At 44.0% G+C, this 5251-nt stretch overlaps 1 non-coding gene across 1 annotated transcript; it reads right to left on the reverse strand.

The window, feature by feature from the left end:
- Positions 1–4698: 4698 nt before the first annotated feature.
- LOC122449041 lies at positions 4699–4834 on the reverse strand. The gene has a single exon (XR_006271859.1). It is a non-coding gene; the product is annotated as a small nucleolar RNA SNORA70 (small nucleolar RNA).
- Between the last annotated feature and the right edge of the window lie 417 nt (positions 4835–5251).

The following is a 5251-nucleotide window of genomic DNA, read 5'->3' on the forward strand; positions in this document are numbered from 1 at the left end:
CAGCCTCTACAATAGCCATATTCTTTTATGAAACGCTGGACCGTATTAAACTGCTCGGGTCTTTGAAATTTGTAAATCTGTACAAATTTCACTTTGGAAACAGCCCTTTATGTGTACTGTCACTTAAATCACAAATTATGGTTGGTAAAAAAGATTTTAATTCACATAAATTCACTGGTAAAATCCTCACACCAAGAGGATTTGCACACCTACAATGAGGCCACTGGAAGTTATTCCAGTTGGTTACATCCTCTTAGGGTGATGAAGTATTAGGACTGAGTGGAAGCTGAGTGTTAGCTGCTCAGTCGTGTCTGAATCTTTGCGACCCCAGGGACTGTAGCCCATCAGGCTCCTCTGTCCATGGAATTCTCCAGGCAAGAATACTGGAGTGGGTTGCCATTCCCTTCTCCAGGGTAGAAGGTAAGAAGAGAAGAATAGTTCAGTTCAGTTGCTCAGTCGTGTCTGACTCTTTGCAACCCCATGGACTGCAGCACACCAGGCTCCTCTGTCCATCACCAATTCCTGGAGTTTACTCAAACTCATGTCCATTGAGTCGGTGATGCCATCCAACCATCTCAGGCTCTGTTGTCCCCTTCTCCTCCCACCTTCAATCTTTCCCAGCATCAGGGTCTTTTCAAGTGAGTCAGCTCTTCACATCAGGTGGCCAAAGTATTGGAGTTTCAGCTTCAGCATCAGTCCTTCCAATGAATATTCAGGATTGATTTCCTCTAGGATGGACAGGTTTGATCTCCTTGCAGTCCAAGGGACTCTCAAGAGTCTTCTCCAATACCACAGTTCAAAAGCATCAATTCTTTGGTGCTCAGCTTTCTTTATAGTCGAATTCTCACATCCAGACATAACTACTCGAAAAACCATAGCCTTGACTAGATGGACCTTTGTTGGCAAAGTAATGTCTCTGCTTTTTAATGTGCTGTCTAGGTTGGTCATAACCTTTCTTCCAAGGAGTAAGTCTTTTAATTTAGTTTAGTTGGGTTTCTTCAAAAGCAGACCCTGGGGACTTCCCTGGGTCTGGGGACGTCCCTTGGTCCAGTGATTAAGAATCCACATTGCAATACAGGGGACACGGGTTCAATCCCTAGTCAGGGAACTAAGATCCCACACGCCACAGAGCAACTAAGCCCATGTGCCACTAATAGAGAGTCTCCAAGGTGCAACCAAAGATCCTGAGTAACGCAACAAGGATCCACGGGCCAGACCCAAGGCAGTCAAATAAATAAATAAATATTCAAACAAGCAAACAAAGCAGATCCTGGGCAAGGACTTGAGTGCATGTAGTTTATTTGGGAGGTGGTTTACTCAAGGATCTCCGGAGAAACGTATCAATAGGAAATTACGTATAATGAGGAACTGGTTCCCACCATTGTGGAGTCTGAGAATTCCCATTATCCTGTCTCTTTCCTAGAGACCAGGAAGGCCGGTGAGGTGATTCAGGAGACGTAGGCAGGAGAGGATGAGATGGTGGTGTCCAAGCTCAACAGTGAGGCAGGAAAAAAAAAGGGGGCGGCACATTTCTTCTGCATTTTGTTCTCTTTAGGCCCTCTCTGGTTTGGATGATGCCCATCCACTCTAGGAAAGGCAACCTACTGAGTCTATCTGTTCAAATGCTAATCCTCTCTGGAACCACCCTCACAGATCACCCAGAAGTAATGTTTAATCTGGATACCACATGGCCAGTCAAGCTGACATATAAAATTAACCATCATGGGAGGTGGCCGCAGGAAACACAAGAAAGGGAGTCAGGAAGTGAGAGAGAGAAGGAGAACGGTATTAATGAGACCCTCTAAGAAACCCTGGAGAACACATCCTCAGAGAGGGAAGCTGGGGTATTGATCCACCAGCTCCCAGGCTCCTTTTGTTGGGACTTACCCCAGAGCTGTTGAATCCTCAACACTCACAGTTTGCTGTACAAGTGGGTTGACCAAGCTCATGGGATGCTGAAGAAGGCTTCTGAGAAGAAAAGCAGGGAGATAAAGATGCCTGAGGTGGGAAGTTCACAGTATACACAGGACCTGTCCAATACAGCTGCAGGTGAACTCATGGATTGAGGGAACATGGGGTCGGATACCCAGAGCTCCTGCTACAAATGCCTTGAAAACCTATCATGACTTCAGGACCCAGCGAAATGTAATATCTCATGAACCCAACTTTTACTTATTACAGGAAGCAAACTATCACTCTAACGTTGTCACTTCTAAAATTTCATTACATGAAACAATCCTTCAGAAGTATGCTCTAAGAAGGCCATTTTGAATAGTCATGTTTCCTCTACAAAGAACAATTTCTTAATCCTGTTCTCCTTAGCCACATGACAAAAAAACCATTGTAACTTCAGCAGATAATACACCCCGAGTCAATATCAGATGTGTCATAAATTAATGCCAGCACCAGTACAACATTTCGGTCACCATATCTGTTACAGAAAAATCTAAATGTGTTAACATCATCCAATAACTCTGCCCTCAAGTTTTCCAGGCCATTTAATTATTAAATTCCTCTTTGGAAAGGGATCTCTATTGTAAGCAATTCAGACTTTGGTGGATGGCAGGATTTTTTCTGAGGTCACCAGAGCTTTTAATCGCTACCTAAAGTGCATCCCGTGTTGATTAAGATACCCCAGATTAACTAGATTTAGCCCAGGCAATCACACTCCATTCAGTAGGGCTCATCTCTGGTGAGTCGTGGACATTAATGACAGTTGCAAGAGCTCAAATATTATATAATCACTAATTACATTCTGTGCAATTAGCGGCAGCTCATCAGTGTGAATCACTAATGGCTGATCACCCTGTTCTCTCTGGGAAGGGAGAGATGGACTGCCTCGTTTCCTGATTGTATTAGCATAGATACAGGCGCTGTTAATGAACGTGGGTGACCGTGAAGAGGCACCACGTCTGCACTGTGATGGACAAAGGCAAGAGAAGGGCTTGATGGCCATGGACACTTCATGCTGAACCTCAAAGCTGCATGTTTACGGTTTGTCACTGTGACTTATTTACTCCCTACCTTCCAAATAGAAAAAACACACAACATTCTGGCCAAACAGCTGCTAAAATACTTGCAAACAAAGCCAACTAAAGAAACACACACACACATACACACACACACTTGCGTGTTTATTTTTCTTTTTTTTTAAAAACTCTTTTTACATGGACCACTTTTAAAGCCTTTTATTGAATTTATCACAACACTGCTTCTGTTTTATGTTCTGGTTTTGTGGCCACCCGCAAGGCATGTGAGATCTTAGTTCCCCTACCATGGATCAAACCTGCACCCCTTGCCTTAGAAGGCAAAACATTAAGTCTAAACCATTGGACTTCCAGAGATCCAAGCTCTGAGGATCATTCAGACATGAAGCCTGTGACACAGTGGGAAGAGCACCTCTGAAATGGTGATGCACTTCTCCGATTTTTTTTAACCCTGTCTATGTCAGGTCTTATTAGCTGCTCGGGCCCCCGTAACAAGATAGCACAGCCTGGGTTGCTTCAACGGCAGAATTTTCTTCCCTCACATTTCTGGAGTCTGGAAGTTCAAGATCAGTCTGTCTGTAGGGGTAGTTTTTCTGAAGCCCGTCTCCCTTGTTTAACAGATAGCCACCTTCTCACTGAGTCTTCACACGGCCTTTCCTCTGTGTGCATGCTGGTCTCAGGTCTCTCCGTGTGCCCACATTTATTCACTTATAAGGACACGGGTCATGTTGGATTAGGGCCAACTTTAGTGACCTCACTGTAACAGCATTACCTCTTTAAAGGCCCTGCCTCCATGTACAATCACATTCTGAGGTGCTGCGGAGTAAGGGTTTCAACACAGGAATGCAGGGGCACACAGTTCAGACAATGAAGCCAGTATGTGCATAAACTAAGTCTATGCCAATCCAAGAAATTCTTGCTGGAAGATGGGTACCGGGCTTGGATTGCCTGAACCCTACATTGGAAGGCAAGTCTTAATGACTGGACCTCCAGAGATCCAAATTCTGTGGGTCTGTGGGACATTTAAGCATGAAGCTTGTGACAAAGTAGGAAGGGCACCTCCGAAATGGTGACACACTTCTCTGATTTTTTAACACTCTCTGTGTTGGCCTTAGGTGAGAGGTTAACCCTTCAGCTGCCCATGGTCATGTGATTGCTGAGCACTTGAAACAGGGCTAATGCCACTGAGGAACTGAATTCTTCATTTCATTTTAAATCATTTGTCTTCAAACTGAAGTGTAAAACATGTTTTCCTGTGAAATGCAATTTTATAGTTTTGATAGACATCCATTTAACTATTTTTGGGGAACACAGGAAATAGGATTTATTGGTGGTCGTGAGTAATGAGGCTGGCGCCAAGGCTCCCGTGAGCAAAAGACCCACCATTCGTCCAGGGGAACATGATTAGGGGTGTATGTGGCCCCACAGCCATCCAGGATAAGCTGCTTTTCTGCCACCATGTCTTCAAACTCATCTGCTTTAAATTTAGTAAATACCCAGTCCTTGGAGATGTGGGTTTTCCCACATCTCAACAGGCCAGGCCCCCCTGTTGAGGGCCTCAATATCATGCTCTTTGTTTTGCAGCTTGGACATATGACTTGGCCAATGTGGACCCTGGCCACTGTGCCCTGGGGCTTTCCAAAAGCACCACACATGCCTGTCTGGAGCTAGACTGGGTGCAGTGTGCCAGTCATGAATGTCCACTGGAAAGGTCTGTCTCCAAGGTCCCTTAGGGCAACCCTTACAGGCAACAGGTTGAATACATTGTCAAGGAGGTTGCTGGTCTGTAGCCATTGCACACCAGGCTCTCACGGGGAAAAGAGCACAGTCGGCTTAATTGCCTGCAAATTACTTAAACTATTAAAAATGGTGTGTCTCAATTATGATGCCCAATCAGTGCAGAAAATACACCGACATTCAAAAGTTAGAATGAAAAACAGGTACACTATCTCATTAATAATTTTTATGTTGATTATGTTTGAAATCAACATTTTCAATATGTTGGATTAAATGAAATACATGATTAAAATTAATTTACCTGTTTCAGAAACAGGCATAGATACAGAGAACAAACAGATCATTGCCAGAGGGGAAAGGTTGGAAGGACAAAGAAATAGGTGAGGGAGATTAAGAGCTACAAACTTCCAACTGCAAAATAAATGAATCATGGGGGCGACCTGTACAGTGTGGGGAATACAGTCAATAAATAGGTAATGTCTTTACATTGACATATTGTAACTAGTTTTACCCTGGTGATCATTTTG

The sequence above is a fragment of the Cervus canadensis genome, chromosome 10, assembly GCF_019320065.1.
Source record: "Cervus canadensis isolate Bull #8, Minnesota chromosome 10, ASM1932006v1, whole genome shotgun sequence".
NCBI classification, from domain to species: Eukaryota; Metazoa; Chordata; class Mammalia; order Artiodactyla; family Cervidae; genus Cervus; species Cervus canadensis.